Here is a 20048-nt window from a genome sequence, read left to right on the forward strand (position 1 = left end):
CTATTTACTAAGCAGTGTTAGGAGACAAAGTGAAAGGAGATAAGGTACCAGCCAATCAGCTCCCAACTGTCATTTTTCAAACACAGCCTGTGACATGGCAGTTAGGAGCTGATCGGCTGGTACCTCATCTTATTTCACTTTGTTTCCTAACACAGCTTAGTAAATAGACCCCTTAATTTCCAAACTTCAATGCTTTTGGTTGTATAGTAAAATCTGCTTGTATGATCCTAATATTATAATTACTGTACACAAATCAAACTTAGATTCATCCATTGATTCTGTTAACCTATAAATATGTATCAATCAGCAGATCTGAATATTCTGTACAAAACGTAGCAGTTTGTTTTCCATGCACTCCTTATGATGATGATTAGCAAATAAAACCACGGATCAGGAGTGGATGTACTGCAAGATGTGTACAAACCTGAATAAAGGCAAATATATAGATATTTTTTCTCAATCAAATTTAATTTTGCACGGCCATTTGTGTTCTGAGACTGGATATGTTGGACCTTGATTACTAGGTTTATGTATTTCAAAAAACATAACTCATTTGACTATTGTATAAGGCTTTTGCCCAACATCGACCCGCTTGCGAGCGTCCTTTGCTCGCGAGCGGGTCTGAATGACCCCCAGGGTTTGTTTGTTTTTTAAAAAAAATTATAAAAAGTTTTTAAAAACAGCTAAAATCATGTAATTTTTGCAATCCACAATCTGAATTTCAGATTTAAAATTTGAATTCTGAACCGCAGGAAAATCAAAATTGCATCTCGGGTCTGTCCGAATCTCCTCAGGAGATCAGTAACATGACTCAGATCCGTCCAGATTCACAAAATTCGGGAGGATTTGGATTTCTGGAGAGCCGAACTGAACATCTCTTTATAATCTTAAATTATTTATGTAGTTCTTTATGTAACAAATCAATCTGTAATTTAACCAATTTTTAATGCAGGAACATAGAGTATGAGTCGAATAAGGTAAAATAGAGAGCATGTCTGAAAAAGTCAGTACTAGAGAACATTCTCAGTCTTTCAATATTTGAGCAAATTCAGTGGATAAAGGATTTTGTACTACTTATTTTCCTTTAACCTTTCTCAGTGCACCCAAGTCTTGTATGGAAACTCAAGCAATGTTACCGGTCCCGATACACTATAGAAGGCACATCTGCCACACATTACTATTGTAGTTTTAATAATATATTGTATGTGTGTGTGTTTTATGGTTGTGAGAGTTGTTCTTCTTTTATTTTGTTGGAGATTAAATTGATTTACATTTCAGTGCATTCTAAACTGTTTTCTATTCTGAATTTACTAACTTTGTGATTTTGTGTGGGAGCACTGAAGGCCTGATTCAGACCCGGTCGCAAGCGCTGTGCGCTCGCAACTAGGTCGATGGTGGGCCTGTGCGCATGCGCACGACGGAGCGGGCTTGCGCGAGACCCGGATAGCGACGGGCACTCCGTCGCTCCGGGTATCACAACAAAGGGGGTGAGCTGTCGATGTTGAGTGACAGCTTGCCCCCTTTGGTGGGCGGGCTGGGGGAGTGGCTGCCCAAACGGAGGCGCTCCCATGTGAACGCCTGCCATTTGGGGGCGGCCCCACTGACATCGCTCTGTTGGAGCCGAAATCTCTCTGGGGCTTGCGGCCACAAGACCCTACCACAAGGGTCTCGTTGCAAGCCCGATGGTCGCAATGGTCTTGACCATTGTGACCATAAACCTGGCCGCTCGCTATAGCTGTGGGTGGCCACCCACAGCTATGCAAGCGGCCAGGGGGCCGCACATTAAAAAAATGCCCTGATTCAGAGCGAGCGCTCTTTCAGAGCATCCGGCTCTGGATCAGGGCCTGAATGCTGTTGAGAAGGAGATAAGTCCCTGGCCTGGTGCAGCAGATTAATTTCCCTTCCTGGCTAAAGCCTAGGATAGTGGGACTGAGAAGACCAATAGAAAGTTGCAAGTCTCTGCTACGATTCCATGCATAAACTGCCCTAATGTTGCTGGAAATAATGTGTAAAACTGTTTGTGAGGAGCCAGGACAAGTGCTCTGTTTCTCCTTGACTATTATCCAGAATTGCCAGGCCACTAGGATATACCCAGGGACAGTTACTGTATGTCACGATCCTGACCAATTTTTCCCATATTCTCCTACATTTTACTTCTGCTGTGTTTGTTCCAGCTAGAGCTGAGGTCCGCTTGCGCTGTGACCGCACATAACTACCGGATAACGCAGAGGTCCACCTGCACTGAACATTGCATCCAGCTGGATTTTGAGGTCTGTCCACACAGTTCCTGCTCTGTGCCCTCAGTGTGTTAGCACTCAGGCTGCACACCAGAGTTCCCTCTAAAACTCAGTATGGGCCATGTTGGATTCAGTCATCTGACTCTCCTCTACCACTCAGAGTGCTGCTCCCAGACTAACTGATCACAGCATTCAATCCCTGGGGACCCACCCCTATAAATTCCATTTTCTGACTGTCCCACATTGTCAGTACAATGTTGCTTTTGCTGAAGTTACAGCTCTGTGCTGAGCTCCCAGGTACTCTGTATCTGAACGGTTCCAGTCTGTATCATTCCAGTTCCAAGTCTGGTTATCAAGTCTCCAATTCTATTTACTATAGAGACTTGTTCTTAACTACAACCATCGGTCCCAGGCGATATCTCCAATCATCGGTCCCAGTTGATATCTCCAATCATTGGTCCCAGCTGATATCACCAATCATCGATCCCAGCCAATATCTCCAATCATTGGTATCAGCCAATATCTCCAACCATCGGTCCCATCCGATATATTCAAACAGTCTCAAACCGTTCTAGTACTTCAATTCATCATCACCTGTCTCAAAACGATCCAGTACTTCAATTCATCATTGGTCTCAAACCAATCCAGTTCTTCAATTCATCAACAAATTCTTCAATTCATCAAATTCTTCAATTTATCAACATTGGTCTCAAACCGATCCAGTTCTTCAATTCATTATCATCGGTCTCCATTCGATTGTCTCAGAGCCGGCCCTAGGCATAGGCAACATAGGCAAATGTCTAGGGGCATTCCAAGCCTAGGACCGATGGAGGTTTGGGGCAGGGACAGCAACTCAAATGGACGCTGTGGAATTAGCGGCGGCCGGTACATGGCACAAGGGCCAGGCCACCACTATGAAGGGGCCCGCAGCCGCCCCCACCAGTCAGGTGCAAACAATGAGCCAGACTGACTCATGGTAAGCGCTGCACTGGCAGCTGCGCGGGCTGAACAGGGAGAAGAAGTCGGGCCGGGCGGAGTTCTCTCCATCTTCACTCCGTCATCTCTCTCCGTCATCTCTCTGTGTGTCCGCTCTGCTCCTGCAGTTGCTGATGGGGATCTGATGTTTGGTTACAGTCCCCAGCGCTAAAAAAGAAAAGCCCAGCACAGTGCACACACAGCCAACAAATCCCTGTGACCTGACAGTCCTGCTCCAGTAAATTATACTTTTACAGTATATTGCATTTGTGTGTGAGCATATATGTATATAGCTACCTTCAGAGATCTATATATATATATATATATATATATATATATATATATATATATATATATATAGTCAGGTCCATAAATATTGGGACATTGACAGAATTTTCAGATTTTGGCCTCTATTCACCACCACAATGGTTTTGAAATGAAAAAAAGTGGGAGGCACATATAGAAACCGTTGTAATTCCTGCACCGTTCACCTGATTTGGATGTAATTACCCTCAAATTAAATCTGAAAGTCTGCAGTTAAAGTACATCTTGTTTGTTTCATTTCAAAGCCATTGTGGTGGTGAATAGAGGCCAAAATATGAAAATTCTGTCAATGTCCCAATATTTATGGACCTGACTGTATATCCATATTTACACAGTGTATGTATATATATATATATATGTATATATTTTTTTTCTTTACAATCCTCTTTTGTCTGGCTCTCCTACCAAATAGAACAACATGCCCTGGTGCCCATCAGATATATCTGTAAAGATAAACAGACAAGTTTGATGGTAGTCGGCCTGAGCAGATAGCAATAACAGACACAGGGCCTGATTCAGACCCACTCACGCTCACAAGTGGGTCGATGGTGGCCTACTGCGCACTCGCCGCGCACATGTGCAAGCATCAGAGCGAGAGAGAAATTCTCTCACTCCGAGGCTGTCTACAAATGGGGCAGCTGTCGATATTGATCTGACAGCTCGCCCTGTTTGGTAGGCGGGCCAGGGGGAGTGGCTGGCAAAATAGAGGCGTTCCCGAAGGAACGCCTGCCCTTTGGGGGTGGCCCCACTGACATCACTCGTGATGTCAGTGGTGAGCTTCCGGCTCTGTTAGAGCCGGAAGCTCTCTGGGGCTTGCGGCAGATGAGACCCTACCACAAGGGTCTCCTCGCAAGCCCCGATGGTTGCGGTGCTCTCGACCATCGCGACCATCAGCTGGCCACTCGCTAAAGCTGTGATTCAGAGCGAGTGCTCTTTCAGAGCGTCCGTCTCTGAATCAGGCCCACAGTCTAGTGAAGTTCGACGTTTCAGATCAGCTAGCTCTTTTATTAAGAAGAGCTGGCAGCTCTAAAACGTTGACCTGTTATTGCTATCTGCTTAGCCAGAGTGCCATCAACTTTGCTTGTTTATTTATGGATCTATCTATCTATCTATCTATCTATCTATCTATCTATCTATCTATTATTTTGCATACCTCTCTCAACCATCCCAATAGTACCATAACTGCAATATCCTGTGGGCATGGGGATTGGGGGGAGCACACTCTGAGCCACATTTATAAACGAACGAAATAGCAGCGCTAATTTTCATTTAGTATCACTGTGATACAAACAAAATTGCCACTGGTATTTAATTAATCCTCCGGCAGGATCCCACAAAGTCCTACTTGTCTACGGTGTTCTCCGCTCACCGGTGGGTTGGTGTAATGCACATGTGCGATGGTCTGTCTGCGCATGTGCATGATAGGGGGATCCGGCAGTGCCTCGAAGACTTTGCTGAATCCGGAAAGGCACCGCTGGGTCTCCATTGCCTGCAATGGGGAACGCATCGCTCTTGTAATGTAAAAGATGACGAGAGTGATGCTTGACAAACAGCGGTAATCTTAGATCACTGCTGTATGTTAAATCCAGAAAGGATGTCATAATCCCTTCAGCAAGCACTAAGGGATTTATGCTTCACTGTTTAATGGCGGCCTCTGTCAGTGGATAATGGGTGACGGACAATATGGTTGAATTTTTCCCTGTTTGGGGCAGTGTGTTTATTTCCAGTTTGGGGCAGTGTGTTTTTCCTGTGGGGGCAATGTATTTGCCAGCCACCAAGCACAGGAATGACTAGGAGCCGGGGAAACAACTGCAGGGGCGGGCGTACGCATGACAGCTGCATTCTTATATTGTGCTTCAGCAATTAGCTTCAGAGGTAGTCTGGGAGCTCTTAAGGGTGAATTTTTTTACTAAGTCAGCTTAGCATGAGTGAGCGGTGCTGAGTTGACTGCTGTGAGAGGTGCTGTGTGCTGGCTGGGTGAGGGGTGATGGGTGCTGCTGTGATCTGTGCTGCTAGGTGAGGGGCGCTGTGGTGGGTGAGGAGTGCTGGATGAGGATTGCTGCGGGTGAATGTGATGGGTGTTGCTGGCTGCTGCTATGATCTGTGCTGTTGGGATAGAGGCGGAACTAGTGGCGGTCCTAGGGGGCACAAGCCAAAATCTTGCCTAGGGCATCAAATTGGCTTGGGCCGGCCCTGGATTGTCTCCAGACATTAGTTCCAATCCGATTGTCTCTAAACATCAGTTCCAATCAAGGTGTCTACAAATATCAGTTCTAATCCGATTGTCTAAAAAATATTGGTTCCAATCTGTTCCTGCTTCATCAATTCCATATCATCGATTCTATTTAGTTGATCCTACAATGTTGGTTCCAATCCAATCTTGCATCATCAATTCCATATCATCTATTCTACTCCATCGATTCTACAGCATCGGTCCCAATCAGACCTTGCTTCATCAATTCCATATTATCGATTCTACTACATCGGTTCCTTATTCGATTCTACCACTGCAGTTCCAATTCAGTTTCCAATCGAAGAAAGTTTTTTCCTACTGTCTTTGCCTTCAGACTCATCACCTTCAGCAGTTCCACTGCTTCCAATCTTCCCTTATTTCATGAGGAAGTCATGGGGCAAGTCACCCAGATTTAATCATGCCTCCCTAGGCTCCACCTCAGCCTCCCCCGACTGTTCCAACCAACTCTCACCCTCAGACGTGACACTGTACATCACACCCACTCCCTCTTTCCTCTTGGTGTGAAAAAAAGGCAGTGCCTACAGACTGAACAAATCCATTTTAGCTAATCAGCAAATGTGGATGTTTCACAATATAAAACAAATAAGTGTGAAATAAGGGGATTTGAGGCAGGAGTTGTTATCATCGAACCATGTGAAAATAAACAAATGGCCCAATTATGGACTGTACTCGAGGTGTAGGTAAGATCTATGGGCCTGATTCAGAGCCGGACGCTATTTGCGCTCGCTCATTCAGAAAAAAGGGGTGGCTATTCAAATGAACCGTTCGCTCTTTGCGGTCTGTTCACGCCTCTAGGTCTGAACGAGTGAACCAAACATGCGGTCGTTTTTTGGAAAACTACGCCCCCTGGCCGCTCGCATCCTACGTCATGTCCGCTAATTATTAGATTAATCGAGTACATCAACCAGCGTATGAACTGCTCGCTATTCTTGTGGTTGGTTTTTCCTACCGCAATCATGCGAGCAGTTCTGACTATGAAATAACCCAGTGACGTGGTCAATGATGCTGCTGTATTAATTATGCACACCCATAAAACACCCGTTTTGACCTTTAAGCACGCCTGCGTTCGGATCTCCACTCCCCGTTTTCAAGCACCTTCCCCTGTTACCACCCACATACGCCTCCTCATGTCACTCAAAATAGCAGGCATTCGCTATTTAGCGAACAAACGATTTTCGGCCGCACTGACTGGTTCGCGCATGCGTATTACGATCCGTACGCATGCGCAGTTGTGCAAACATCGCTCGGAACGAACGAGTGGCCGCTTACGAGCGGCTCTGAATCAGGCCCTATATTCTTAAATATCATAGTGATCAAAGTATGTTTGCCTGTAGGTTATAACCCTGTACATAAACCAAGGACCTACTACCAACAATCCTGCATACCCAGGGCAGGCAAGAACACAATTTTGGATACCTTCCTCCTCTGAAAGTAGCTTCCTCCACCCAGTCATTGCACCCACATCAGTAGTCCTGGCTCACCAGACTGGGAATGTGGCACTTGATTGTGACATCAAAACTCTGCACCACACTACTAGCGCAACACTGATCATGGGAAGAAATTGTTGGCTGCTTGTCCTCCAGCAGATGCAGTTTTCCATGTGGACTTTAAATACACTGAATGAGTGACATTATGTGACTCATCAATGTTATATGTGACCACATAACCATTGGTGCCCTAGCATCTCTTGGTGAGGCTAGCTCTAGTGGTTTTAGCTAGTCTCCTGCAACCAGTAATGTGTGCAGACCAGGAATCATTGTGCTGGGCTGTGATCTGAATCTTGTTTACTGCAGCTGTGTTCAGAGCCTTGCTGCTTTCAGGACATGGGAAGATTGGCTGTTCAGCCTTTTTAGGGATGTCCTTCTAACACTACTTTGCGGGTTATAATCTGTCTGATCCTGGCAGTCCTGTCATTTACTTGGATACCTGCTCTATGCTGATTTGTGGAATTAATTTATTTGTACTACATATTTGGAATATCTATTAGCATTTCTCCAAAGTAAAATCAATCTGGGTTATTCAGAAGATCTGGCCAGTGTCTCCCTACAGTATAAATATCATAATTTATCCACAGTGCAAACAATCTGGGTTATTCAGATGATCTGCCCAGCATTTATTTACTGTGTAAAATCATCTGTGCTATTTGGAAGCATATGTAAACTGCCAGCAATTCATTACTGTGAAAATTACTCATGCTACTTGGAATATTTGTTCAGCATTTCGCTACTGAGTACATTACCTGTTCTAATGAAAAGAGCTGGCCAGCATTTATCTACAGTGCAATTATCTGTGCGATGCAGAAAACCTGCTACCTGCCAGCATTTCGCTACTGGGTAAATTACATGTGCTACTTGGAAGATTTTTCAGCATTTCTCTACTGTGTAAATTACCTGTTCTATTTGGAAGAGCTGGACGGCATTTTTCTACAGTGCAATTATCTGTGCTATTCAGAAAACCTGCTTGCATATTCTTCAGTATAATTACCAGAGCTATACTGACCATTTGGTTTGATGTTGTCTATATATAGTTTTAATATTATCTAGATATTTCTATTTAGTTGGCATTTGTAGCTAGTGCATTAAAATCCTAATGCCATCTAGTTAAATGGTACATTTAGTTAGTGCTTTTAGTTTCTTATGATATTTAGTCATTGCCAGCCGAGTACAGGTTGAGTCTCCCATATCCGTAATTCTATTAACCGAAATATTCCAAAAACCAAAGTTTTTTTGGGCAGTCATGACGTGACCTGGCGTCATTACATCACAGATCAATGACCAATCATTAGCGGCGCGGGCATGGTCTATATGCCACGCTCCCCCCACTGCAGCGCAAGCCAGGCACTTCGTGACACCCGCTGGACTCCCCCGCAGCACCTGATGTACCCTATTGCAGGACCTACCCCCGCCGCACATGCCGGGCCTCACGTGACACCTGCCGGACTTCACCCGACACCCGCCGGATCACTCACGACATCTTTCCCTGTACATCCCAGCAGCACACACCAGGCCTCCTGTGGCACCTGCCGGACCCCTCCGCTGCACACGCCAGGCCTCCTGTGACATCTCCTGGACCCCCCTGGAAGGTATTCTATTAACCGAAATTATCCAAAATCCGAAATGCTCCCGGTCCCGAGTATTTCGGATATGGGAGACTCAACCTGTACCAGTGAATGATAGTAGTTTCAGGAAAGAAAGTTGTTATAAGTGAAGTACTCAGCAAGTTATTCCTGCAGGCTTAAGATCACGGTAGGCACTCATAACAGTGCCTAGGTTTTTCTAATGGTAGTGCCTGCCCTATGCACACCACATCATTTGGTAATTACCTTGGATTTGAAACCACCATATCTTCGTCCTGACACTGACTTAAGCACCATAAATAAATTTACAAATATCAAATATGAGCATAAACATTAGAGATTGAAAATAAAGAAAAACATAGACACAGTTGAAAAATGGAACACTGGAAGGTAATTCATTCAAGAGAGGGAAGATGTGATTAGCAAATCAATAGTAGCAGAGATTTTGTTTCTGTAACTTCCTAGAAAGGTTATTCAGATTATCAAAACCAGATCTGCAGCAGAGTACACATAACACTAGACAGATATGCTTCCTGGAACTTCATAATAGCAATCTTATTTTTCTGATTTTTGTTCCCCGAGTCATAAGCCTGGTTTCTATCCTGCTTGTAGAAGATTACAATTGCAATGAAATTGTCTTGCTCATCACAGCCTTGTAGATTTACTTGAGTGCGTTGCTTTAACAATCAGACTGTTTCACATATAGGAACTCAGTAGTAATTGTTCCTGACAATACAGAATCTGTTAGGCCTCCAATATCTGTTTTTATGTATTTTTGCAGTGATCGAAATCAATGCAGCGAAGAGAAAATAATTTGTCATATAGATACTAAATAACAGTTACGTTGACACATTTTAAACCGGAGTATTAAAAAAGGTTTGTATTGATTTTGGGACAAATAAGTCTTTTTTGAATGCTGTATTATGGAAACAATGTGTGGCTTGCAAAGTAAGCACTTATCTCTCTGCATTTGTATGCAGTCTGCTAATGCTTGAAACAGCTGTTTCCTTAAACAGACTTTTTTCTATCCAGCTTTTTATATTCATTTCTTCTTCTATTTCATTACTTCTCAAGTTGAAATCCTATAGTCAATGCACTGACGTTGAGTTTGTCATTTGTCACATTCAAAAAGTCATAATTAAAGCTTTTGAGGATGTAGCTTGCCTATAAATTGAAAGGAACCCTCTATGTACTCAGAGGGCTCATTTCCATAACCTCTTTCTGTTCCTTTTAAACCAGGCTAAAAATCTTGTAGTCATATACTGTAATAGATTGTTACCTGAAAATGTATAGCCATATCTTTTGCACACAGCCATATCCATAACAAAGCTTTAGTAAGAAAAGTAGAGTACAGATTGAGGGCCTGATTCCCGATGTTCGGGAATCTGCGTAGATGAATGACCTGTTCTGCACATGTGCAGAATGGATATGCAATCCCGCACGCAGACTGGCAGCAGACTGTCAGTGATAGACAGTCTGCTGCTGTTTGTGGGCATGGAGGGGGCGGCGATGGCCTCCGTTTCCTGAAATGGAGGCGTGTCGCCGCTGTTGGGGGGGAGGGAAGTGGCCAGGATCTCCATCAGCTGACGTTGATTTCCTGGCCTCTTCCTATCAACTGCGGCGGCCGGCTGCGTGACTCCATGGCCGATGATATGCAGATTATGCTGCGTTGGACAACGCAGCTAGGATAAGTAATGCACAGGAGGCGTGATGCCTCCTGTAGCTTTACCATATCTGCAAGGATCGCAATTGCAAAGCTACCTACATGAGGCTTTGCAATTATGATCCTTGCTGAATAAGGTTCTGAGTTTGCAATACCGATTTGACATGTAAGGTTGACAGAGCAAAACCATATTATTACCAAAGCAATAGGGGGATTTTTTTTAAACCGCCAGATGTACAAAAAGGCCAAACCACTGACAAACTGCTGGTTTACAAACCGTCACCATCACCATAGACATCACCATTCCAATTTTTTTTACATGGTAAAAACACCTCATGCTTGTAAAAATAAATAGAGAATATATAAAAGATGGGCTGCTGAAACCCTGCCACTGTCCAAATAAAAGAATATTCAGTATGCAGCAAAGGCAATCCCAATTCAGCTCTACAGGAATAAAGCATAATGTGTATTATCACAGTAGCAGAAAATCAGCCCTCTTGGCAGGTTAACTACAATGGGCCTGATTGTGATCAGGACGCAAAGTGGCTGTATTTGTGGGAAGCCAACAAAGCCTAATTTACTACCTCATGGCAACGTGAGGAGCCGTAGGGCTAATGCGAGTTTCTGGTGGCTTCAAGCAGAAAGCTGCACAATCCACTGTTTTGACATCCACAGCCCCAACAGTCATCATTAACATGGGCACTTGCTCCCACGTGGGAGGGTCGAGCAAGGCACATGGCCATGGTGTGGGGGTGCTGCCCGCCACAGTCCATGGCATGTGCGGTCCGTGGCACTAAACATTAAAAAAACCCTCTGGCGGCATGTTTGTTTTCGCACTGCAGCCAATAGGAGTCAGACAGACTCTTTCTGGCTGCTGCACCCAGGACCAGAGCCAGGCTGGAGCTCACTCATGAGAGTGTGAAGGGAGAGACATCATGATGTCTCTTCCATAGTGCCGAGCGGGACGGGAGCAGTGGACAGCGGCGGGCATAGGATCTGGGTTTCTGGTAAGTAAAATTTTGTCTGCCTGTGTGTGTCTGCATGTTATATGTGTAAAAGGCACTACAACTGGCGTCACTTTATATTGGGCACTGCATAGGGGGAACTTTATAAGGGGAACTACGGGGGGCAATGTATAAGGGGCACTATATATTGGGCACTACTGGGGGCACTATATAAGGGACAATATTGGGGGCACTGTACAAGGGGCACTACTTGGGCACTGTGTATTGGGCACTGCATAAGGGGCAATACTGTGGGTACTATAAATTGGGCACTACTGGGGACACTGCATAAGGGGCACTACTCGTGGTGCTATATAAGGGGCACTATATATTGAGCACAGCATAAGGGGCACTACTGGGCTCTATATAAGGGGCACTACTGGGGCACTATACTGTATATTGGGCACTGCATATTGGGCACTACTGGGGGCACTTTATAAGGGGCACTATACTGTATATTTTCCACTGTATAATGGCCGTTACTGGGAGCACTATATAATTGGCACTATAGGGGGCACTGCATAAGGGGCACTACTGGGTGCAATGTATAAGGGGCACTACTGGGGGTACTGTACTGTATATTGGGCACTGCATAATGGGCACTACTGGGAGCACTATATATTGGGCACTTCAGGGCCCCTTATACAGTGCACTGCATAAGGGGCACTGTATAAGGGGTACTACTTGGGGCACTATATATTGAGCACTGCATAAGAGGCACTACTGGGGCACTGTAAAAGGGGCACTACTAGGGGCACTGTATACGGGGCACTGCATAAGGGGCACTAAATAGTGGTCACTGCAACAGGGGGCTTTGCATATGGGTAACTACTACTGGGGGCACTGCATAATGGGCACTACAACAGGGGGCACTGCATAAGGGGCACTACGACAGGGGGCACTGCATAAGGGGCACTACTACAGGGGGCACTGCATAAGGGGTACTACTACAGAGAGAATTGCATAAGGGGCACTGCTACTGGGGACATTGCATAAGGGGCACTACTACAGTGGGCATTGCATGAGAGGCACTACTACTAGAGGCATTGCTTAAGGGGCACTACTACTGGGAGAATTAAAGTGCATATGGAATGGAAAGAAATGTTCCCAGAGTGACGAGAAATGGTGGTGTGTCATGTTGACATGCCACATTGCTCAATGGCCATGCCCCTTGCGACATGTGACCATGCCCACTTTTCCGGTGCACACATGGGGGGCTTCATTTTTCATCTTGCCCTGGGCTCCAAATACCCTACTTACACCACTGCTTGCACCTGTCCTATGCTTGGTCCAAGAGACCCATCAGAAATAGGCTTCCCTTAGCTGTATGCACGAGAATAGCATTGAAGTACAGTATAGCTACATGCCTTCAACACGCCCACGACATTTCTGTGAGATAGATCTCTTACATATGACCACATTTTTTTCATCCAGTTGCCTCCAAGAAATTATCATTTTACACAAAGAATTAGGACCTGATTCAGACCTGCTCGCTAGCAAGCGATTGCTCGTTGCTGGCGATGTTTGCAAATTTGCACATGCATGTAGTTCGCAGTGCACATGCTGAGGTATTACTTCCCCGGGGGAGAGTTCTTCCAACAAGTCCCGGCAGGTCTGGAAGGCGCAGAGCTGGCTGATGACGCCAGATGCTGGCCACTTCACAGAACTCATACCACCAGTGGTAAGGTAGGGAAAGAATAGGCGGACCATACCATTGACTGTATCCGAATTACAGCTTTTTCCATTCAGAACTGTTATATTGCTGTGGCCACTGCTCACAACAGCTAGTCAAAAAGACTATAAACATTGAAATGTTATTATTACTTTGTAATATTTTTATATGTTTGCATGATTATTATTATTATTATTATTATTTAATCTCAGCGCTCATCATCTACTCTTTTTAACATTTTACACAACGACAGTTATGGCCAAGATCTGTCTGTCTCTCTGAGTCAAAAATATGCAAAAATGCATAAATTCACTTCTGAATATGTACAGAAGTGTCTTCATACACCTAGCTTCAATATGCCATGTGGTGCAAGATGTCTGGCATGACTGAGCTGCTCCGAGAGGTGTAGTGTACTATTTTTTTTCTTTAAATTGTGTCTTATTCACGTCAAAGATGCACAGGGCTGAATTAACACTTACAGGGCCCCCTGGGAAACAAACTTGTGGGGACCCTATTAATAAAATTGTCAAAGTGATAAGCCAACATATCTTTGACATGCCATCAGACCCTCCCCCACATATCAAAATGTTTACAAAATTCATAAAATCATTACAGTTCTTCACTGCTGTGTCCAGATAGTCTGACTCTTTAAGTTTGATCAGAATTCTAACATGCAGTCACTGTGTAGAGAACTGTTTACCTGGCGAAAAATAAAATAAAAAAATTAATTAATGCTCCTCAAATATCTTTACATGCATGTGTCACACCACAAAACAGCCCCACATATCCCTTTCATGCCCATCAGACTTCGCCCTCACAACATTAGATTTGCCCATATGCCTCATATCATATAATAATTGAATGTGGGGTTTTCTGACAAACTGTGCCAGTAAAAGGGCAAGAAACCATCTCTTATTTATATGTACATGTGTTTGTATGTGTGTGTGACCTCTCCCCAGTCCCACTTGGTTCAGATGGCAATTGGGTGAACTCTGTGTCTGCATGGGATAGGCAGTGATGAAGGGTAACTGAGGGATTCTGGGAACATGTGCACTGTGATGTTCTTCCTAGGACCAGAGTGGGGTGTGTGATGCGAGCTATTATTGCACTGCCACTGATGGAGGGGATACGTTTGTGCAGGGGCGGGGTAAGAGCTAGAGGGAGGGATACAATGGATGATGGAGGTGAAAGGAATGGGCCAGGAGTTTAAAGGAAAGAGGGGAAGTTAAAACAACTGATGCTTTTAAAGGGAGAGGAGAAAATGGAATATGTCAGTTGAAGGTAATGAGGAAGGTAAAGAAGAGGGGCTAGAGAAATGAGGGAGGAAGTAGTAGAGTCAGGTAAAGGAGCACTGGCATGAGGTAGGTAAAGAGGGTGGAGGTGAAAATGTGGAGTCTGGTGAATAAAATGAGGTAAATACAGAGGGTGTAGTGAAAGGAATGAGAAGGGTAACATGTATGAGGTATGGAAAAGGGGGGTTAAAAATATTGAGGTTCATGAAGGAGGAGTAAAGTATATCAGACAGGTCAAGATAAAAAAAAAGGTGGTCCCCCACAACGGCTCCTTCTACCTGCGACTGAGATGGGACAGTCATCCAGTGTGGGAAAAACTCTTGCAGGGTTCTTTTCAAGGCCCACCTATTGAGTTTATTTATGACCTTATTAAGACTGTGCTCACCAAAATTAGTTTTCAATACAGTGACTTTCTAGGACTGTATTTGGTCCAAATCTGGTGCCAGTGAATTCCATTCTCTACATGGCGAGAAGAAACCCATATGTTCTACCTAAGGTCCCAGAATTCTGTGTTACTATCAATATATATCGATTATATTTTTGATTTGGCACAAAAGAATATTTCCATCAAATATTATCTTATTGCAATTCTCTCAATACTCTATTCAGATTTACTACTATTATTGAAACACCCAAAATAATTTTTATTTTTTGCGATGTGATGGTATTTTGGAATAATGACCTGCACCATGGATTATGTAATTTACATGTTATATTATCAGTTTGGACTAGCCTACACAGGTAAAACCATAAATGTGTTCAAAGAACAAATGGCGAATCATGATTCACCAATTAAGATTGCACCAAATTCTAGTCAATCTGATAAACCTGATGCTATACACGTTGTCAAGCATAAACGCCCTTTAGTAGTGCTTAAATATATTATCATTAATCATATTCATAGATCTATTTGAGGTGGCAACAGCGCAAAGCTGCTAATACAGAGGTAGGTCTGATGGATATTTCTCATTAATACTGTCATTCAGAAAGGTCTGGATGAATGTAGCTATACAGATGTTTTCTGTGCACATATTCCTGCTGAGTTGAAACTGACAGTAAAATTCCATCTATCATCATTATTGTTTGTTAAATATATTTGCATTTTTTAGTATTACACTATTTTGGATATTTTTGCTACTGGAATTGAGTCACTATATTGACAGTTTCATTATTTACATTGTTTTACTTGATTGTTGCATATTTGTGTTAATTTATATTATGTCTAGGAGTAGCTTTTTAATTTATTTTGTTTCACTCATTGTTTTCTTTTACTTAAGATTATTATTGGACTTATTTTTTATTTTATTTTTTTATTATATGCACTAACAATGTTCTGTGTTCTGGGATGATATGTTGCTAAACAGTTTACATATTTTTATGTACATTTACAATTTTATGTACATTTATCTATACGGATGAATTATATACTGTATGATTCATTTTAGTGTTTACTCTGCAGCATTTGTTGTACTTGTTTACCTGAACAATCCATTAGTTCTGCCCTCTCCATTGGTTTCGCACATTAGCACTACAGAAGGTGAGCTTCGCCCTGTGGAACGCAGTTCCTGTTTGGGGAACGCACCAGCGAAACATGCACCATCACTGGCAGGTGCAGTTTCACTGTAGGAACATGGCCTCGTGTGTGAGCGGCTGTGTATCTTTAAACGCAGCTGCTGTCAGCAACATGCCCATGACACACCAGCATCTCCTTACACACACCTCTGTTACCCACCAGGAACATCTACAATAAACACACTCTCGCATCCAAATTTGTTCTGTGTCTTGGTTTGGTAAAAATCGGGATGCATCCGTATTGCTTAAAGCATCAGTCAACTGAGCTCATATCAGCATGTGACTCTGAATCAGGCCCACAATCCATAAAAAATGTAAAATTGACAAAGAGGATTGCCCCTGAGGCTCTCCCCATCCACAAGCAAGTTAAAGTAGAGGAGTACCAGAAGGGGGCCATTTTTACTGTACTTAGCATTGTGCCGGGCATCTCTTGCCTTTTCCACTGTACTGGTTAGGTTATTACAGAAGGGAAGGAACTGTTTATTTTTTTACATGTCTGTATTGTTTTAGTTACAATAGCTGGATGTTTTGATTCTGGTCTTACCACCATGTCTGCCATAAACCCTAGGCAATGTGGGCTAAACAGTTATAAAAACAAATGGTGTAATGGTTAGCATTACTGCCTCACAGCACTGAGGTCATGGGTTCAATTCCCAGTACAGTCCTAACTGTGTGGAGTTTGTATATTCTCCCTGTGCTTGCGTGTGTTTCCTCCCATACTCCAAAAATATACTGGTCGGTTAATTGGGTCCCAGCAAAAATTAACCCTAGTGTGTATGTGTGTGCGTGTACAGGTGGTAGGGCATATAGATTGTAAGCTCCACTGGGGCAGAACTATGTGAATGACCAAATATTTTCTGTTAAGTGCAGTGGAATATGTGTGCGCTACATAAATAACTGGTAATATATATATGTGTGTATGTGTGTGTATATATATATATATATATATATATATATATATATATTATATATATATATATATATATATATATATATATATATATAAAAAGTCATATGGGTTGGCACTCCACATTCAAGCAATCCATAAATTGGCCCAGGAGCAAATCCAAAATGCTCCCAAGGATCAGTGTATTTAAAGTCAAATGGTAGGCGGCACTCACGGGTCTTTACAGAAAAGAATCAAGCAGACAACTGTGTCAAACCTTGTCCGACGTTTCAGTCAGTAAAGACTTTTATCAAGAACATGAAAACAATTGAGTAATGACATACCTTTATACCAGAACATCACAGGTGATAGGTGCTGCCTCCGTGTGCTGACCGCCGGGCACATTGGGAATGACGTCATTAGCACGTGTCCAGAGTCCAGCGCGGTCGCAATGCAACGTCACCAGCAACGAGGTGACATCAGGCGTACAGACACACGCCTCAGACATCATGCCCGACAGTCAGAACCAGCGCCCCTGCAGTCAGTAGGCTAAATTACACTTATATTACATGATGATAATAACATATTGAGCGCAAACGATTGCACTGTGTAAAAGAAGAAATGAGTGGAACATTTAGAAGTGATATAAGATGTATCTAAGGAACAAAAAACAGTGAGAAGAGTGTGAAGAAAAGGAAATCAATTAAAATGAAAGAGATTGTCCCACCGTAAAGTGACATAATAATAAAGAGAGAACATATAAACTCTGCAACAAAATGTAACAGAGAAAAGACAAAACAAATAAACAACATAAAAAAGCATAAAAAGAAAAAACATATAAATGCATTAAAATAAAGAGAAAAAAACGTGAATAATAGGTACAACTAACAATATAGGATATCCAATTAAAAATATTGTAAGAGACCAAAATAAAGTTTTTGTCTGTTGTAAGGATGTAGGGAGAAACTGCAACAATGCATACCTCTACATCCGTACCCGAAATCAAAGAGAGTGGTACAAAAAACTATAAGGTGAAAAAAATATATATATAGCGAAATATCAACCTCAAAAATCAAAAAATCAACCTCAAAAAAACTAATTAAAAAAGAGAAAAATGAAACAATTATTGATATAATCAAAGGGTTATATGGTCAAAAAACTTCTGCCAGAGGTTCACTCTACAGCTCTATTTCCAAATATTTGGATTTTTATGTCCAACCATTCATTATGCAGCAACACACATATTTGAAGGATACTAATACCTTACTACATAAACTGCATCAGAAACAAAACTTACCTTTCAATCTATTACTGTGCACGATTGATGTAGTGTCACTTTACACTAGTATTCCTCATAAACAGTTAGATTCTGTATATCCTGTTTTGTCTTGCAATAACGAGTATACTGGCCCACATTTACCATTTTTCATGACTCTATTCGAGAAAACTCTCTAGGAATTATTTTTTATTCGATAATCAATTTTTTCTTCAAAACCACGGTTGTGCAATGGGGTCTCATGTAGCACCTTCATTTGCTAACATATATATGTTTGAGGTTGAGAAAGCCTTATTCTTTGATCATTTTTCTTTTCGGCAGCATGTTTTTGTTTTTTACGAGATACATTGATGATATCCTGATTCTTTGGTCAGGCTCACGGGAACAATTTGAACATCATATGACACTGGTCAATCAAATGCATGATTTCATAAAATTCACCTATGTATGTGATCATCAAACAATACATTATCTGGATGTGTTGATAGAATGGAAGTGTCACGGCCAGGGTATTTCAGCATGGCGCTAGGCGGGTGTTACCTGTGAGGTTGTTGTGGCGCGGGCTGTCTGGTGGCGGAGCTGGTGTCTGGCGGGGGGCTTTGGCTGCGTGCGTTGTTGTGCGGCCCTGTTGTCACTCTGCGCTGGTGAGGCCTGGCAGTGTCTGTTCCGTTTGGCATGGGTGCCGCCATCTTGCCTTCTGGCCATGTGATGCGGCTGGCCAATCCTGGTGAGTCACATGTTCCCTCCGGCCAGTAACAGCACGGCATGGGGTATTTAGGAAGGGTCAGTGCCTTCCTTCTTTGCCAGTGCAACGTGTATCTCAGCCTAGCTGAGAGGGAGTTCTCTGTGCTTTCCTGTTCCTGTGAATTCGCTGTCTGCCAGTCTGCCTGTCAGCTCCTAGCTCCCACTGGACTACCCCGCTTCCTCCATCACCCTTGCCCATACCTGAGTGCCTGAGCCTGCTGACATCCTGCGCTTCAGTTCACTACTTGTATACCTGGCTTGTTTATTTTCAGCTCACTACCTGCAAACCTGGCTTGATTATTTTCAGTTTCACTACCTGCACACCTGGACAGCTTTAATTGTTTCTACTTGGACATTAACCCTTTTACTCCCACCACAGAACTCTTGTGCACATTATATATTCCTGGACTTTTATTTACTGCCATTATCTGTCTACTCAAGCACTTATTAAAAATTCTAGTTTTATTTTTAAATCTGCTTCTGTGATCACTCCTGCTACCACCCCGGGTCCACAAACAACCCAGAGCATCACAGGAAGGGTACAGAGTTTGAAACCAAGATCTATCATAAAGCCACTGATTGTAACACTCTGTTACATGCAAATAGCCACCATCCGACTGCTTTGAAGATGGGACTTCCATTCTCCCAGTTTTTATGCATTAGAAGAATTACTACCAATGATGAGACAGCTGCATTGGAAATTGATGATATGACCAAAAAGTTCATTGGCAGAGGTTATTCCTCCAGAGATTTGGCTAACATCAAAAGCAAAGTCAAGTGTCAAAAACCAAAAAACCAATAAAACTGTTTTTCACGAATAAGTACAATACAGCCAGCAAATTCATAAACCACACCACTAAGACCCTTTGGCCGATCATTAACTCTGATGCCAGCATTACATTTTTATACAAATCAAATATAATGATGTGCCATGAAAGAGGGAAATATCTCAAGGATTGGCTGGTCCATAATGACATATCACCACCATCACTTATTCCAGATTCCAACTTTTTATCCAGAAAACCAGGTTGCTACATGTGCACCGGATGCACCATTGCAGCTATATGGAACCT

General features: G+C 42.9%; 1 long non-coding RNA gene across 2 annotated transcripts in view; it reads left to right on the forward strand.

The window, feature by feature from the left end:
* Nucleotides 1-20048, forward strand: part of LOC148517061 (uncharacterized) — a 125907-nt gene that overhangs the window by 74591 nt on the left and 31268 nt on the right. The gene's annotated exons all lie outside the window — the stretch shown is intronic.

Source organism: Taudactylus pleione, unplaced genomic scaffold (genome assembly GCF_031769625.1).
Source record: "Taudactylus pleione unplaced genomic scaffold, aTauple2 ptg000228l, whole genome shotgun sequence".
NCBI lineage: Eukaryota > Metazoa > Chordata > Amphibia > Anura > Myobatrachidae > Taudactylus > Taudactylus pleione.